General features: G+C 42.7%; 1 protein-coding gene across 1 annotated transcript in view; it reads left to right on the plus strand.

The window, feature by feature from the left end:
• Positions 1–19576, plus strand: part of CNTNAP5 (contactin associated protein family member 5) — an 879838-nt gene that overhangs the window by 522022 nt on the left and 338240 nt on the right. The gene's annotated exons all lie outside the window — the stretch shown is intronic.

Raw genomic sequence — 19576 nt, forward strand, 5'->3', positions numbered from 1 at the left:
AGAGTCCCTGCTGGTGTTTTATCATGGAATTAATTATACATTACTATAAAATGCTATCAATGACCAGGAAGTGTACCCTTATTTGTGAGACATATGACAGTGGCAGCTGAGGTCAGGAAGGTTTTCAGGAAGTGGTATTGAGCTGAGTTTTAAAGGACGGGCAGGCTTGGCTGAGGAGTGGGGGTGATGGTATTGTAGGCATATTGGCAGGATATGGCATGTGAAATGCCATAGAAATGGGGGGAGGGTCATGGCTTGCAAGTATTTTGTCCACTCAAGACACTTAGTTTTCATTTAAATATCTCTAATATTGGGACGCATTTTACATTTGATTGTTCATAATAGTTGAATTGGCAATATTTATTTTTCTTCGGAGCATATAAAATAATGGCATGTCTTACAATGAATGGTGTTTTAGATTCCACAAAATACAGCCTAGTGGGGATGGTAAGTCTTGGTAGTAGAGCACATGATGTGAATACGGCCAATTAGGAAGAACTTTGCGTGCCTAAGGCATTTAGCCTCATGCTCTAGGAAGACTCAGGGAAGGTAGTCAGATTTGCTTCGTAAAAAGAGTACTCAGGAAAAGGGAGAAGGATGGATTGGAAAAGGACCAGCCCAGAGGTAGTGAGGTGACAGCCCCCGTGCAGGGGAGCAGTGATGAGAAGTTGCAGGTGCCTGTACTGAGTATCACACAGAAATCAGCTCTGCAGACCATAGTCTCCTCTCATGCTTGGAATGACTGATATAATTTGGTGGAACTTTATGTGCATGTTTCTCTGTTAATACCACTCCACATGGGATCGTCAACAAATCACACAGAGTTGCAGGCTCTCCTGCTTCATTTTTTTCTATTTGGCCAGCTGGAAAAGTGGGTAATAAAATGTATGCTTCATTAGACTGTGCTAGTTTAGAGACCTCAGAGTAAACGGCACTGTGTGGAATGGTTGCTACCCTATAGTCTCTATTAATGATGAGGAGGGAGCATGTGACTTCATCAGCCAGACTGCCTTTTGCAAAGTGTGGATCAGTAGAGGGGACATTTATCAATAGGGATCTCTTATGATAAGTTAATTTCTAATCAAGGGAGCTCTCATTATTTTCGATTACATGGACGCCATTGCCATCTATGCTGCATCATTACTTTTGTGTAATTGTAGTCTGTATAATTGTATTACATACAATTGTGTTTTGGTTAATTGTATAATAAGGGATTGTGTTTAGTTTACTGGGTAAATGGGACATTTTTCTTGATTTACCAGACAGTGTCTCTAACAGAAGGGAAACTGGTAAAAGGCTTTGCTTAACTAATTATTTCTTGAACTTCTATTTAACATTTGGTGGAGAGCGGGAGCTGGGGTTAGAAAAGCAGGTGGTTTCTGAGTTTTGCATTTTATTTTTAATGTGTTAATCAACACAAACCTGATTTAAGGGCAAGTGTGAAGTTTTGCCTTCAAGGCGCTTGCCACTTCTGGGGGTGGGTGGGCGAGGTTTGGCGGGAGACAGGGGGGTAGAGAACAGTCTGGCTGTGGTTTGTTTTCGGTTTTTGTGTTTTTTTTAGAAAAATTTAGTAAGGTTTAATGAAATTCAATGAATATTTTAAAACATTAAACACTAGTTTTATTTAAATCATTTTGATTAAAAATTTTGGTTTTCATTAACTAGGATTCCTATTTTATATTTTATTTGTAATAGCAAGCTTTGAATGCTTAGAAGAAAATAATTTTGTGAAAACATACAAAAAGAATTTTGATTTTTAAATTTCTTACCTTTATTATAAGTTTTTGATGAAAATATATTCAAATGTCATACTGTGAGTACAGTTGCGTTTTATTTTATTTTAAAAAATTTATATTTTATATTGGAGTATAGTTGATTTTCCATGTTGTGTTAGTTTCAAGTATACAGCAAAGTGATTCAGTTATACATATATATGTGTCTATTATTTTTCAGAATCTTTTCCCATTTAGGTTATTACAGAATATTGAGTAGAGTTCCCTGTACTATACAGTAGGTCCTTGTTGGCTATCTATTTTGTATATATTAGTGTGTGTCTGTTAATCCCAAACTCCTAATTTATCCCTCCTGCCTACCTTCCCCCTTTGGTAACCATAAATTTGTTTTCTCTGTCTGTGAGTCTGTTTCTGTTTGGTAAATAAGTTCATTTGTATCCTTATTTTAGATTTCACGTATAAGCGATATCGTATGATATTTGTCTTTCTCTGTCTGACTTACTTCACCATCCCTGTTGCTGCAAATGGCATTATTTCATTCTTTTTTATGGCTGAGGTCTTGAGTAAAGCTGGGAGAGTTCCTTCTCAGGGACGGAAGGATTTAAACCAACAATTTGCATCTCAGTAATGGGCACTTTTCTGAAGCTTCTGGCCTCAGGGAAGAAAGGAGGTGGAGGAACTGGGCTGGCCTACTTCTCTGGCAGAAGGGAAAGCACTGGCTTTAGGAGGCTCCATTGGAGGACTGCCCAGTGCCTGACAGTCCAAGGTCAGTTTGGGAGAACCCTCGTAGGAGTCACCGTTGGGACCCGACAGACCCCAAGCCCCTTCAGTAGTCTTTAAACCTCTAGAATATGATGTGCAGCCACCGTGCCTCCTCTGCAGGTTGAATCTCCAGTCTCATGTTCTCCTCATCCCCAAACACGGTTCTTCATGAGCTATGCTTATCTCTTGCACCCCATGGGCTTAAAGTAGTCCAGGCTTGATATTCTCAACCATCATCGAGCAAAGTATGTTTAGAGCAGAATCACGCCCTGGTTTATTTGACCTCATAAACAGGCATTGAGTGAATGAACGAGGCAGTCTTATTGAATATTCTTGAGTAAAATAAGATGTGGTAAGAGTTGTAGAAGATACGAGAGTATGAGAGCATTTATATCCCCATTTTTTCAAGGGGGTAAACTAAGACCTGGAGATAATGTTCACTTTTCCATGGTCACAGGACTGAAGTTGCAATCCAGAGTTAGACACTGCCTGTTTTCTCTCCCTTGTACTATCTACTCAAAAGGATCTGACCTGGAAATGGCAGTCACTGTGTGTCTGTGGATCTAAATATGTACACTCATCTTCCGCCCAACCGTATAAAAATTGTTCAGGGATATGCCATCTATTAGATTCCATGTCAACCTTAGGTGCCTGATGAGATTCCATTTAAAAGAGAGGCGTTCAAAATGGTGTGTGATATCAGGCAAGGTCTTTTTTTTTTCTTTTTTCTTTTCTGAATACAGTCTTTTTTTAAAAATATATATGTTTCAAGGGTACAATGTAGTGATCCACAGTTTTAAAGGTTATAATCCATATATAGTTATTATGAAATATTTGCTACAGTCCCCATGTTTTACACTGTATCCTTGGAGCTTATGTTTTTTTAAAATTTTAATTCATATTGGAGTATAGTTGATTAACAATGTTGTGTTAGTTTCAGGTGTACAGCAAAGTGACTCAGTTATACATATACATATATCTATCCTTTTTCAAGCTCTTTTCTCATTTAGGTTATTACAGAATATTAGGGAACTGTACTCAGGCAAAGTCTGAGTGATATAAGGATGTCCCACTCTTGGTGGTCCAGGTCAAGAAGTGCTCTTGTTGAAAGATCCGAGCAGTTAATTCCAGGAGCCATATCCCGTCCTTCAGGGTTCAAAGCTCAGGACAGAAGAAACAAATCACCAAATGCTGTCGAAGACCTCATTCCGATAGGAGACAAGATCCAAGGTGTGAAGCCAAACCGGGAGGAGCAAACAGGGGTGCTGATGAGTCAGTGAGGGGGAAATGGGCATCACACCTGGAGAAAGTCATCAATCCCAGTGCAGGTGGCAGAGGATTTGAGAGGTGTTGGAGCATGTTTAATTCCCAGTATGCTTCTTGTCAGCTTGAAATAGGACACGTAGGATTTAACCTTTTTGTCTGTTTCCTCTTTTGCAAAACCAGGATAATAGAACCTGCCTTCGCATTGAGAGTTAAATGAGAGAGTGTGAGAAGTCAGGCGCTCAGTTGTACGTCCAGTAAAGAGTAGATACTCGGTGAGTTCGCCATGTGAATTCCTATAGCCAAAGGTTTGCTGAATCTCCGGTTTCCGTGGGGAAAGGAGAAGCTCAGGTCTCCCTCTGATGTTTCGCCAGCCCCCACTGTAGCCAAGGATCCCCAGTAGTTTCTGGTGTGGCGGTCTATCTAGACCTCATATGTGCCCTCGGATCAGTTGCTCAGTCACTTCCCTGAGGCACCAACCACCACCCATTAGGAAGAGGCGCCTCAATTTCGGTGCCAAGGCTGTGGTCTCTGGATTCTCCTAAAGCATTGGTTCTCTGGGCCTGGAGAGGGTAAGGAAAGCACGTGATGTGCCCAGGGCACACAATTTAAGGTGGTCCTCATTTCCAGGTTCATGCCTGTGTATACCCTGAATTTACATGAACCTGGGAATGAATGCTTCCTTAAATTTTGCAGGCAAATTCCAGCCTGTTTGCATCGGAATCACCAGGAGGGCCTGTTACAATCCAGATTGCTGGGCCCCGCCCCTAGAGTTTCTGATTTTTACTGTGGTGGGCCAGAAGATTCGCTTTTCAAACAAATTCCAGGGTGCTGCTGGGACAGACTTTGAGAACCACTGCCCTAAAGCTTCTAATCCTGTAGGCAGTGGAATTGCATGGATTCTGTATAATAGGGGACCAGGTGTGGGGGAGAGGAATGCGTCCTGCTGCTACTGGGCCCCCAAGCAGCTGCCCTCCTGATAAAAGAGTCTCACAGCATCTCTAGAGAGTTCCAGCAGCTCTGTCTCAGTGTCCCTCTCCAAGGGTGTTGAAATCAGTCCAAGGGACACTGCTGGGGGCACCTGAATTCCATCTCCCTCCCTGGCCTTTGTCACTCAGCTCCTCCCCTGCTTCCCACTCCGAACAGTATGAATGAAAACAGTCGGATCCTCAGAGGCGTCTGAGCGAAGGGCTATTTGGCGTGGAAGGGAGGGTGGGTCTCAGAATCACTGCTGCTGCCAACAAATGTTACTTGTTTTTTTTGCTTTTTTGAAGACAGTTATTTTACTTGTTGGTGTCCCCTGAAAGTCAGAGCTTGGCTTTACCTTCTAGACTAAGCTCACACCTTGTGGGAGGGGCGTGGTATCATTATAATAAGAGTGACTCCACCCCCCCCCCCCAAAAATATTCCTGCAAACCTTCCTAAAGACGGACAGAGACTGCACCTGGTCTGCTGGTGCGTGGCAAGGGCTTCCCTGGTCACGGTCCCGTTTCCTGTGTTCCTTCCTCATAGAGCGAAGATATTGGGGAAGGTCCCTGGAGATCACGCAGCACCGGTTTTTCGTAGAAGGAAATAGCAGTTTTGTGGAGTGTGGGTGGCAAAGACAGGTACCAGAGCCGGGGCTCTGCTCCTGGGGTCTTTGCTGTTGCCTTCTGTAGAGACAGTGTTGCTCTTAACACTTTCTAAAATTAGGTCCTTTTTGGTTATCCATTTTAAATATATCTGTGTGTACATTGTCAATACTGAACTCCCAATCTGTCCCTTTCCCCCATCCTTCCCACCTGGTAACGGAAAATGCATTCTCTGAGTTTGTGAGTCTGTTTCTGTTTTGTAGATAAGTTCATTTGTATCAGCTCTGCCCAATATTATGTAACAGCCTAAATGGGAAAAAGAATCTGAAAAAGAATAGATACATGTATATGTGTAACTGAATCACTTTGCTGTACACCTGAAACTAACACAACGTTGTTAATCAGCTATACTCCAATATAAAATAAAAAGTTAAAAGACATAATAAAATTAAACAATCTGCTTGTTCCAATGAGTGAATCCCATGTGGAAAACTGCTTTAAGTTTCCTGCAGCCAAATAATTTAGGAAATGTAGCTTCTCACTCCATAATGATTTCCCTTTCTCCCAACACACATTCTTTTAAGAAAAGCATCTGCTAAACTCTTTGGTCGGGATTCTTACCTTCTTGGTTCAGAGCTGGGAGTGCTGTAAACACGGAATGTGGGGAAGTGTTCAGTGGGGTGACCTCCAAGAAACAGACTTCTGCTAAAAACCCACCCTGTGTCTGGGGGTTTGTTCAAAACAGCGAGCTATATAAAAAGCTTACATTGCAGGGCAATGCATATGTTTTCCTTTTTCTCTCCAATTGAAAACTTGTACATCGGGTGCCAGAAAAGCCACTGTAAGGGCACAGCCCGCGCAATCTGAGCTTCTAACTCCAAAGTGAGAAATGTTACAATATGGTGTGTTCTTCCTTAACTCATGGGATGGGGCCCAAATCCACACAAGAGCACTTCTGCTGTTTTTATTTATCATTTTGAGTCTATTTCATGGAGGACAGGGAAAGGTTATAGTTTATACAACAGTTACCGAGCAGACATTCTCTCAGGATGATTTCATTTATTTCACTGCACAGTTCTGCAAGATCCACAAAGTTCTCCTCAAAGTATGGTTCCCAGACCAGCAGCCTCAGCATATTCCCAGGTCCCAACCCATACTTTCTGGACCCCAAACACGGGGAAGGTGGGGGCAGCCTGAGTTTTCACAAGCCCCCCAGGTGATTCTGATGGACACTCAGATTTGAGAGCCATTGGTTTGCTCCATTATTAGTATTTAAGACATAAGACCTCTAGTGCTTATGGAGTTTCAGTTACCTGCCCAGGGTCACATTTTCGGTATTTGGTGGAGCCAGGGTTCAAAGCCAGATTTTACTGATCTCTCAGTCCGTGTACAGGTAGAGGGGTTTTTGCCTAAAGGCCGGGGAAAGAAAAAAGATGGGCTTGGAGAGCCAGAGCAGGTCAAGGGAGTGTCACAGGAGAAATGAGATTTCAAGAGGGACTGGGTTTAGAGCGGTCAAGCAGGTCTGTTCCAGGCGGGGTGGAGAGCATAAGTCTGGGCCTCTGAGTGGGTGAGGTGCTGGACATTTGTCTGCCTGGATGGGAAAGGCTGCTTTGGCAGCAGTGTGTAAAAGAGAACTAAAGTCAAAGCCGTAGGGAGCATGGCAGCACACAGTTTAAGATCTGAGTAACAGGCCATTGTAATAGTTAATCGTTAGATAATGTTTACTGTGTGCCAGGACACCTCGTACATGCACGTGTGTGTGTGTGATATAGATAGATACATACATACATACATAATTATACCATAGATAGATAGACAGATACATACCTACATAAATATGCCGTAGATAGCTACATACGTACATACATAATACACCATAGATAGATAGCTACATACATACAGACAGACATAGATACATCATAGATAGATAGCTACATACATACAGACAGACATAGATACACCATAGATAGATAGTTACATACATTCATACATATATACATTCAGACAGACACACACCATAGGTAGATACATACATACATACATACATACATACACCATAGGTAGGTAGGTAGATAGACAGATAGGTAGGTAGATAGATAGATAGATCAATCTTCAAGGCAACCTATGAAGTAAGTAAGACTATTAACTCCATTTTACAGAGTGAGATTGAGGCACAGTGACACTAAGTAAGTTGTCCAAGGTCACACAGCAAGTATGCGGCAGAGGCTGGCTATGAACCAAGGAGTCTGGTGGAAGAGATCAGGTCTGTCCTTGCACTGCACTACCTCTGACTTTTCAGTTAGGAGACATCCTATATTCTTCAGCAGGATTGCAAAATAGAAAATGATGTGAATTCATCTTGTGTCCACGTCACCAAACAGGTTGTATTAACCCAGGAAAAGAAGGGGTGTGATCTGCGACAGATAGACCACCACGGAAGCCTGGGGGGTTATCATCCACACAGAGACCTGTCACAACCTTGAGACACACACTGAGAGAGACTTAGAGTCTGAAAGCTTCCACCAAGAGATCCACCCTTCTCTCTTTCTTTAGGCCGATTAGGGAATGGAGGAGCCTCAGGACTAACTTGGTAGGACCATCTTGGGGCGGTAGATTTTGAGCTGATTTGGTCAGAGCCTCCCCCTCGGCACTACACAGGAAAAGTACTGATTTATGTGTTTGCTTCTTCAGTGAGGGCCCCGCCCCCCACCTCCTATCTTAGACCTCTCTGAATGTCAACAGGGAAAAGGGGCCCTGGAGGACTTTGATGCCTGGGTTTGCTTTGAATAAGTGACCTCGAACAACTGCATCTGTGTTCTGTTACCAAACTCATCTGTCTCATCACTCGTTTTCACAAGAAAAGGGAATCATCATCTTGAGGAAATGGTGCAGCTCTACCTGTGCATGAGGAAGGGCACCAGGGCGCCTTCGATTCATGGAAAACCGCACTGACAAAGTCAAGGGTGGCGCTTCATTCTGTCTCATCAGAAGATGGTGAGACTCTTGCCCCACCAACTGGTCATCTGAAATGTCCGTGCTGAAAACAAAGCTGGAACAAGGAGCTGGGCGAATAGTCACAAGCACTTCCGAAGATGAGGGCTTCATTCCGAGAGCTCCAGTGATGAGGTTGAGGTGAGATGTCTGCGTTCAGGTGGCAGTAAGAAAATGCCTCTCAGAATCAGGAGTGCTTGGATCATCCCTCCTGAGAAATACTGCCTAAGAACTTCTGATGTTTTAGACAACGTAAAAGCCAAGGAAAAAATTTGATTTGGATCGAAACGTGAGCAAAAGGTTACTTGAGGCTCTCAAGTTACGTCTGTGAAGCAGTGCTTATATTTAAGCCTGCAGAAAACATTTCTAATTTAATAATAAGAAGGAAGAGATTCTTTCTTATTTCTCCCTTCATGCAATCGTGATCTTATCAATATTTTTTATTGAACTGTAGTTGATTTACAATCTTGTGTTAATTTCTGCTGTACAGCTAAGTGATTCGGTTATACATATATATATACATTCTTTTTTTAAATATTCTTTTCTGTTATGATTTATCATAGGATATTGAATATATTTCTCTGTGCTATACAGTAGGACCTTGTTGCTTATCCAGTCTATCAATCATGATCTATTTTTAACATCTTGAAATTTTTTGGCCACGCCGTGTGGTATGTGGGACCTTAGTTCCCCAGCCAGGGATCGAACCCATACCCTCTGCAGTGGAAGTGCGGAGTCTTAACCACCGGACCACCAGGGAAGTCCCAATCATGATCTTAATTTGCCTTCATCCAGCACCCTGATAAGGGCTTCCCATCCATTTTTCCCATTCCCCAAAGAGTGTACCCTTCTACACAGCCAATGTCACATTCAGGTTTTCCTCTTCTGCATGAATGTCCCCTCATTGGGCTGCTGAGGTGAGGCACCGGTAGCCTTTAACACTGTTTTCTCTCTAGTCCAAAAGCATTCATTGGCGGCGCACCGTGAGTACCATTTACAGGCACAGTTGGAAGAGAAAAGGAGCTTAATATGTTTTTCCTTGGGGAAAAAAACAGGTCTGACCTGTGATCAAATGTCCTCACTTGTTTCTGCCAGTGAAACCGAAATTTCAAAGTAGCCCTATGTTATTTTTATCTTGAATCAACTTATCTCATTGGAAGTTCACAGAATAAGAATCCGGCCTCCTGGGTTTTCCTGGGACATGGACTTCTGAATGCTGAGTTAGACCCCCTACTCTCCGCTTCCCATGCATAGGCAGCGTGTTAGTTCCCTGCAACTCTCACAGTGCCCAAAGGGAAAACTGGTTTCCCAGCTTAGCAGGTGAGAAAACAGACTTTAATGTATATTTAAGGGACTTCCCTGGTGGCGCAGTGGTTAAGAATCCCCCTGCCAATGCAGGGGACACGGGTTCGAGCCCTGGTCCGGAAAGATCCCACATGCCGTGGAGCAACTAAGCCCGTGCGCCACAGCTACTGAGCCTGCATTCTAGAGCCCAAAGCCACAACTACTGAGCCCCTCTGCCACAACTACTAAAGCCCGCGCGCCCAGAGCCCGAGCTCCGCAACAAAGAGAGGGCATGGTATGAGAAGCCTGCGCACCGCAATGAAGAGTAGCCCCCGCTCACCGCAGTTAGAGAAAGCCCACGTGCAGCAGCGAAGACCCAGTGCAGCCAAGGATAAATAAATAAAATAAATAAAATTTTAAAAATGTATATTTAATAACTTACCTCCAATCGAAAGCAAACTCAGGATCTCAAGGTGGTGAACCCCCTTCTGTGTACATGTTAGCCTAACTTTGGACTTACCCTCCTCCTAGCTCAGCTCCCTCAGTTGTCAGATGGGGACAGGGCATCCATTTTATCACTGGAGGTTGTGAAACAAGAATGAGGTTGAGGTTGTTGCCTCCCTTTTGGAGTTAGGCAGGATAAGGATAGACTGAGAGCAGGAAGATGAAAGTTCTTAAAGTTAAAAGCAAGAGAGACAGAAATGGATGGGGATCTATGGGTCTCAGGAGGCCAGATTTTTGGAAAACCTATACACAGGCAGAGAAGGATGACACCTTTCTAAATAATTTACTTACCTATGTAACCTGTTTTATTTTTCAGGCAAGTGATTAATGTTTGCGCTTGGTTCGAGTTACAGATTTGAAATCTTCCCTCCAGGTTTTGCTTCAAAAAGATTGCTTCAATGTGATTTACTAAGCCAGGGGCAGGGCCTGCCTCTCTTGATATTGGGATATACTGTGGACCAAGCAGGAGAGCTAGCTCAACACCTGGAAAATGCAAAGGGAGAAAACAAACCTAAACCGGACAGTTACACAAGAGAACTTAAATGTGTCTAAACTCTTGTGAAACATCAGGAACACCCTTAACTTTATTATGACAAGATGTTATCATCACCTTATACCTACTTACGACATGCTGAAAAACATATTTTTGTCATAATTAGGTAGGGAGCTGTCCCTGCTTAGAAAAAAAGATAGTACCAGTTGTCGTTCTTAAACAACCCACGGCTTATGGATTGGACCAAATATTTGTATTGAAAATGACAGAACCTCACACTCTGAAATGAGAATCCTATGTATTAGCTCCAGCCTTTGTGTGTGCACATACGTGTGTAGCTATTCACACACACAGTACACACAATATGTTTGTGTCCAGTGAGTCCTGAAGCCCTTGACCTTCCTACTTGCTGAGAGGCTGCCCAAGTTCTGCTAATGTTCCTTTGTGACCCAACCATTCATTCCACAGATCTTTTCTGGGAACCTATAGTGTGCCAGACACGTTTCTTTGCCCTGTGGATCCAGGAGTGAACGATTCAGAGAGTGGCTGGGTTTTCCCTACTCTGGTCCTTCCTTTTGTCCTTGGATCTAGACCTGTTTTATACGATTATGGGCCGTTCACTCATTCATCTCCAGTACTTGGAACATCTCTGCAGGACCAGGTGCTGAGGGTTCAGTTGAGTGCTGAACACAGAAGGTTATCCCTGGTTTCAGAAAGCTCCATGGAGGGACACAGATTTTGATCAAATAATCATGGAAATAAACGTATACATCCCCAAATATATGATGAGTAGCGGGAAGCAAATAAGCAGAGCAATAAGAGAGGATCTGAGAGGAAGGGTAGTTTTTACAGGGCTGGGGGCCGTGGGCCAGGAAAGGGAGATATGGGTGTTATTATCCTCATGTTGTGCAGATGTAACTGTCTTGAGGTCACTGCCAATCTCCATCAGTGAAATACTCAGACGTTGGCACTTTGCACTACCTCCTACACACCTCTGGCTGGCGATCCTGATCTCAGCTTCCTGCCTGTGTGTGTCCTCTGTTGAAATCACTGTTTGCTGGCGGCGGGTGGGGGTGGGGGGGGTGTGCTAAGGGGATCAGAAGTGCAAAATTCTGGTTTCTTTAGTGAGAAGGGACTTTCTAACTGGGGTTTTAGCTGAAAACAAATTCCTACAGTTTTGCCAAAACATGGATGCGCTGAGGGTTCCTCTGTTTGCCATTAATAACATCCCCTTACTGCCCCTACCCCCCACACACCACCATCCTGACAGCCGAGGCTAAAGGGTTTACCTTCTAGTAATTCATCCCTAATAACATACAGGCTACACCTACACTTAGAACAATAGAAAAAACAAAAAAAGTCACATCTGTCCACCTAAAATAAACACCAGTGTAAAGGTGGGAATGATCTTTCAGCAGGCAGTTTTGTAAAGCCTGAGATGCAGAAAGTGACAGGAGGAATATGCATTTTAAAGGTCATTCCAATTACTGTGCTTATGTTAAGCTGCAACTCTGGACTTGATGTGAGAAATCCCACACACTGGGGGAGACATGAGAACACATGGTTGGCAGGGATCTGAGCAAATAGGAAGGAGAGTAATACAAATTACTATTTTTTTCAGTGAGATTAAATAATTCTTCAAGGTCCTAGACATCTGCAAAGTAGAGGAGAGTCAAGTCTTGATAAAGAGCAGGGCAACTCCTAGCTCCAAAGCCCGTGATTCCATAATGTATTTCCTTTAAATTCACATGCTGTACAGTCGAATGGGGACCCATCAGAGAGGCCCCAAAGATGAGCTCCTGACTGCATTACCATTTCCATTTGCAACTATTTCATTCTCCACATCACAGTGAATTCGTAACACAGCTTTCCCTGATAGAATTATCTTCAATGTGAACCGTGTTTTAGATAAGGAAATAGAATAGCTGAGAACTCTTCTCATAGTGGCAGTTGCCTCATAGCTCTCTCTCACTTCCCACCATATATATTTTATTACAGCTCTAGCTAGTGTGAAATTCAGATTCTGGGTGTACATTTCACATGCCCTCCAGCATATGATGGAGCCTGAGGCACTAAACACAAGGGTCCACATGCCCCAGTTAGTCTTTTGAGGTCTCCCATGGCCTCACCTCTGCCTTCCTATCCACCTTTATCTCCTATATTAATTCGTCCTTCCAACGGTATGAATTTGCTGAGCATCTGCTATGTTCCCGAATATATATATCTGCCTACAAGAAGCTCAAGGGCAAGAAGGCTAGACAAGATAGCATGGGGATTTTACATGGGGGATCTCATGGCACTGAAGGGCAGGATGCTGTGACTGAGTCCAGGCTTGCACTGCTCACCACATAACAGGCCAGCGAAACGAGAGACGAGGTGTTGGGGCACTGTTGCTTTTCCTTTTAACCCTTGTGGTTTGTTGCCTGTGCTTAGTCAGGCTGGCTCTGCACCTTTTGTAAAAAAAAAATGTTGCTATAGCCTGGAATATACAGGATAGCCCGTTCTGAGGGGTCTGACCCTTAAGAGTCTATTCATATAGTGATAAAAAGTTTCAGAAACATTTGCACTGTTGGAGGTTTACAGGAACATTGTGGCCTGACCTACGTGGACGGCTGCAAGAACAAAGGATTCCGACACCAAGAAGTTTGCAACAACTAACCACGTCTGAATTTCAAGCAGTCTCCTTGCTTGGCCCTGCAATAGACCTTTCTCTGCTCCAAACTATGACGTTTCAGTTTGTCTGGTTTAACTGTGCTTTGGGCACACAAACTTGCATTCGGTAACGCACGTGGAGCATATGAAACTCAACCTGCCTCTTGGAGCTGGATATAGTACTGCCTCAAGAGAGGGAATGAACTTGATCATCTTTAATATTTTTGCACATCCCAAACTCTGGAGACTGCTGTCCAAGACTTGGGAGTTAAAACCCTTCACCTCTTTCTCATCTGAAAAACTTCCCAAAGTGGTTCATGCCAAATATCACTCTGTTTGAAGAGCAAGAGTGCCTATTGGAAGCAGCTGGTGCCAGCTGTCATGATTCACGTGGTGTGAAGTGCTCCTTCTGTAAGCACTAGTGAGAAAGAATATTTTTGTTTAGCAAGGCCATCATAAAATTAGACAAGCGAACCGCAGTGCATTTGAGCAATGTAGTCTATAAATATTACAGTGGAAGCAAGCATGCCAGCACATTATCCTTATTACAATCTTGTGCTTTAAGGAAAAAAAAAATGGGGTAGCTCTGCAAGAGAATGTGAGTCTGAATGGAAGGCAGCTGCAGAGGATTCCGACACCAAGAAGTTTGCAACAACTAACCACGCCCCCCCAGCCTTGCCTTTAAAAAGGCTTTGCTGAAACACTTCAGGGAGTTCGGGTTTTTTGGGGCAGGAGCCACCGTCTTCTTGCTTGGCCCTGCAATAGACCTTTCTCTGCTCCAAACTATGACGTTTCAGTTTGTCTGGTTTCACTGTGCTTTGGGCACACAAACTTGCATTCGGTAACGCACGTGGAGCATATGAAACTCAACCTGCCTCTTGGAGCTGGATATAGTACTGCCTCAAGAGAGGGAATGAACTTGATCATCTTTAATATTTTTGCACATCCCAAACTCTGGAGACTGCTGTCCAAGACTTGGGAGTTAAAACCCTTCACCTCTTTCTCATCTGAAAAACTTCCCAAAGTGGTTCATGCCAAATATCACTCTGTTTGAAGAGCAAGAGTGCCTATTGGAAGCAGCTGGTGCCAGCTGTCATGATTCACGTGGTGTGAAGTGCTCCTTCTGTAAGCACTAGTGAGAAAGAATATTTTTGTTTAGCAAGGCCATCATAAAATTAGACAAGCGAACCGCAGTGCATTTGAGCAATGTAGTCTATAAATATTACAGTGGAAGCAAGCATGCCAGCACATTATCCTTATTACAATCTTGTGCTTTAAGGAAAAAAAAAATGGGGTAGCTCTGCAAGAGAATGTGAGTCTGAATGGAAGGCAGCTGCAGAGAAAGGTACACAGCTTTTAGTAATTGTGAAAGGATGTCACCCAGTCTCCCTGTAATAGGATCTGGGGACTGCACCCTCTGGAGTCAGTGAGCTCAAGGCAGTTCCTGGCAGCTGAGTTGGGAAAGCTTGTGAAATTGGCACTGTTTACTTATTAGGAAGGAATGGGATTAAAAAAAAAATGTTATCAAAAGATGCCAGGGTGTCTGTAACTGTGTCAGCTGTTCATCTGAAGGTGAAATTATTAAAGAAGAATAAACGTTTCCCATGACCCCAGAGAGCGGGATTGGAATCATATACAATCCATACTCTCTGTCACTGTCTCTATTTTCCCTTTCTTTTTTTTTTTTTTTTTTCCAAAGTGCCGGGCAGGGACTTAAACAACATTGTTATTATTCATTTGGCTATGTCAAATTCTCTAGTGTCTTCAAACATAGAGAGCGCCTTCCAACTTTTGCCAAATACCATCTAAAGCCTCTTTGTTAAAAAAAAAAAAAAAAAGGCATATAGAAGATTTATTTTTTTCTTCTCCTCTGAGGTTTTCCCCTTGCTCGTTTCTACATTATACTCTTGCTAGAGTCACCTAAGTTTAGTAGCATTCAATGATGGGCCAGGTGCCATGCTAGGTTTTTTTCCCTCTACTAATTATCTTGTTCAGATCTATGGAGAATTACATTAAAATGTTTAAAATAAACTCTTCTTATTTTACAAAGGAAGGGACTGAGGTTTGTGGTGGGTGTTAGATGACTTTTCCAAGGTTAGCAAGTATTTTCATTAGAGGTTCATGGGCCCCCAGACAACCTGGAAATAAAGGAAATAATGTTGCCCTTTGAAAATGAAGCTAAATATCTAATAGATCTGAATGGATTATCTTGAAGATACATGTAACATCTACGCCAGGCAGGACTATGCCTGGATTGATGCTACTATTAATAAAGAAAGAATGTGTTAAATAAAAGTAGGTTGGTAAGAAACTGAATCATAAAAAAGAAAAATCAAATAGGTAATCTTATTGTAGCTGAAGAAATAAAGACCTTTTTAACCTCAGACACTTAAAAAAAAAAAAAGAAGAAGAGGAAGTAAAAGCAGACCATTTCTCCAGGGTAACCTCAAACAGAAGCAATATAAATGGCATCAATTGCACAGATCAAGATTCACTCTTGATCTCAGAAAGAGAACCATTGTGGATCCAAACACTTCTCCCCAGTAATGAATGAAGCCTATGGTGATGGAGTATAAGTGTTTTCCTCAATGAATCAAATACTAACTGTCCAATAGAATATTGGGATACGATGGAAAGGATCTCTTTTATGCTGTCTAACACCTTGTCGCTAGCAGCTATTGAGAACTTGAAATGTGGGTAGTATGATTGGGGAAATTGATTTTTTTATTTTATTTGTTCTAATACGTGTAGATTTAGATAGCCAGGTGTGGCTGGTGACTGCCATACTAGGTAGTGCAGGACTAGACCTTCTGCTGCGCCAGTCTTCACAGAGCTTAGATTTTTCTCCTAGTGCAGCAATATGGAGCTGCACCTGGGCTAGTTCCAAAGACTAGGTTTGGACCTCAGAATTCAGACCTGGTGGGTGGATATGATGGCCCACTGTCCCAGCCCAGACTATGTATGACCAGGTCTATATATTTCCTTTATCAAAGCCATTTACATCAGAAGAAAAAGCCATCACTATTTGCCTTAAATTCTCCCGAGATCCTGGCAGACCAGTGGTTTAACTATTATTCATTCCAAATGTCAAAAACTTTATATCACTTAAGAAGATAATTTTACACCTTCAAGTATTCTTTTGCTGTATCTGTCGACCAGTTCAGTGCTGCCTTCTAAATAAGGGTACATTTTGAGTAATCATGTACCTTATCATCTAATTATAGAGCATGGATAAAGCTTTGGTTTCTAATTTCTTTTAAAGAAGAGAATGTTCTTTACATTTTTTTATCCCAAATATTATCATACATGCTAGATTTATTGATAAATCTCTAAACACTGCCTGGCTGCATCCAAGCAGCTTACGGTAAGAGGGTAACCTGTGGAACCAACAAAACCGATGTGAGTTCACTCACGAGTGGGGATGTGGATCAGTCAGTCTGTCAGGGAGCAGTGGGTTAAACCCAGAAATCCTAGAACTATCCTTGCTCTAATTTCAAGTTTAACTGACTGCTTTCTAATATTTTGCAAGTCCAGGAAGTTTACGTAAAGGAAGAGGACATGTTGGTCGATCTGGTGGAAATATCGGGCCCTTTGTAAATTATAGCTTTCCATGTAAATTCAGGAATTGGAATTCTAGTATTACAGACCAGTTTTTGGAGAGGTTTGCTTGCATGAATCACAGTCCTGGTGACTGAGGGTCCTATAAATCTGACAAGCTTGGATTTCAGTGCTTTTCAGGTTGAGAGCCCAACCTTTGGATAGGAGGCATTCCAAGGAAAAAGCCACCTAATGGGGTGTCTGCAGCCCTAGTTGACTTCACCTGAGTTCTTGTTACTCCCACAAATGGCCTCAAAGAAAGACACACAGCAGGCTTCAGATTTTAAACTAGCATACTTTTCAGTGCTACCAATGGGTTAAAAGTAATCTTAAGATTTGAGCCCCACCTTATCGAATAATAGCTTCAAGTTTTAGAATGCATAAAAGTCACTTGGAAAGCGGTTTTAAAATGCAGATTTCTGGACCCTACCACCCCAGCGATTTTGATTCAGTCCATTTGAGGTTAAGACTTGGAATCTTCAATTTCTCAAACACCCCAGGATGTCTGTGGATCGGTCTTTCAGAAATACTGAGTCAGCAGATTAAACAGAAAAGTGTCCTTATTGAGCTCATCATGATACAGTCTCATCAAATTTTCTCTACACAGTGGGGAACAAGACTCCTACCTCTACCTAATGTTAATGGAATTCTACGGAAAATGACTTCTTTGTTCAAATAAGTTTGAGAAATGCTAGAGTGAGTCAAGTTACGTGGGTTTCATTTCCGCGGGACTTGTGTGTGTGTGTGTGTGTGTGCATATGTACTCATACACTTATAAAGTGGGCAAGAAGGGACTTGATCAGAAGCAATTCACAATTTCACACATATACTTGACCACGAGACCCTTGTTTCCACAGACTACTCATCCACATAAGACACTTTTGGAAAGGTTGCCCTGGGTATAATAAAATCAGAGTTGAACACCAGGAGGCAGTCAGTAGTGTAGACGAGTGGCTTCAAAAGCTAGCATTACAGAGAACTAGAGGGTCATCGCAGACAGTAACTATGTTTTTCCCTTTTCTGAACAAAACAAACATTTACTCAAGGTAATTATTTTTCTTTTTTTTAATTTTTAAAATTTATTTTTGGCTATGTTGGGTCTTCGTTGCTGCACACAGGCTTTCTCTAGTTGCGGCAAGAGAGGGCTACTCTTCCTTGCGGTGTGCCAGCTTCTCATTACGATGGCTTCTCTTGTTGCAGAGCACGGGCTCTAGGCGCGCGGGCTTCAGTAGTTGTGGCACATGGGCTCAGTAGTTGTGGCTTGCGGGCTCTAGATTGCAGGCTCAGTATTTGTGGCGCATGGGCTTAGTTGCTCCGTGGCATGTGGGATCTTCCCTGACCAGGGATCGAACCCGTGTCCCCTGCATTGGCAGGCAGATTGTTAACCACTGCGCCACCAGGGAAGTCCCATGAAGGTGATTCTTGTTGCAGTGGGGGGAGGGGTAAATTAGGAGTTTGGGACTGACCTAAACACACTACTACATATAAAATAGATAACCAACGAGGACCCACTGTAAAACAGAGGGAACTATACTCTGTTTTATAATAGCCTATAAGGGAAAAGAATCTGAAAAAAACCCCCACATATATATGACTGAATCACTTTGCCGTACACCTGAAACTAACACAACATTGTAAATCAACTATACTTCAATTAAAAAATACAAAAAAATGATAGGAAAGTTAAAAGTATTTCACGTGTATAAAAATTTCAGGGAATATTCAGTAAGAATAGGGAATGAATGCAATGTATGATTTATTTCCTAAAACCCCAGAGATGGGGAATAGGCTGCAATTTTGGTACCCACTGTAATGTTTTCAAAGGTTGCTTCAGACAGAATTGCAAGGGATTCCAAGGCAGAGTTCAGGCCCCACGGAGAGAGATTACAGTAGGTGACTAGTGATCTCTTCCATAGAAGTAGGAGGGAGTGAAAACAGGGTGACTTCCAACTTTTTTCTTAGCCGTGGAGGGAAAAATTAAACACAAGAATGAGAGGTGACCTCAGTCATCTTAGACTGAATGTCAATGCCATTCAAGCCAACTGAATACAAATCCGATTGATGAACAGTTAAGGATTGAACTTTGTGGCATGGATTTTTAATTTTGGATTTTGAATATTTCCCACTAAGGTTCTCATTAATATAAGACTTTTTAGACTACATTTTCCACCCTTTTAAGTCAGGTAATAATGAATCTAAACACATTGAAAAGAAAAAAATACAATTTTGGAAGGAAGGATTTAGTATTTTCTTTTTTTTTTTTTTTTTTTTTTTTTTGCGGTACGCGGGCCTCTCACTGCTGTGGCCTCTTGCGGAGCACAGGCTCCGGACGCGCAGGCTCAGCGGCCCTGGCTCACGGGCCCAGCCGCTCCGCGGCACGTGGGATCCTCCCGGACCGGGGCACGAACCCGTGTCCCCTGCGTCGGCAGGCGGATTGCCAACCACTGCGCCACCAGGGAAGCCCTAGTATTTTCTTTTTTGGTGGTTCTTCTGCAATCTTCACGTGCAGGTGTCATAGCATTGTAGCTCAAATTAAATTCAGAGCCTATTCCTAGAACAGACACAGAGTCAGGGGCCAGTGAAGATGCTGACGGGCTGCGGCCGAAATCAAGAGCTCCAACCTTGGCCGTCAGCGATTTTATCGCGAGGCAGTGTGTGGCCACAGAGTGTGGTTCACGTCTCTGCTGCCTTACCTCTCGAGCCCTAGAGGAAGATCTGAACTAAAA

Source organism: Physeter macrocephalus, chromosome 2 (assembly GCF_002837175.3).
Source record: "Physeter macrocephalus isolate SW-GA chromosome 2, ASM283717v5, whole genome shotgun sequence".
Classification (NCBI taxonomy): domain Eukaryota; kingdom Metazoa; phylum Chordata; class Mammalia; order Artiodactyla; family Physeteridae; genus Physeter; species Physeter macrocephalus.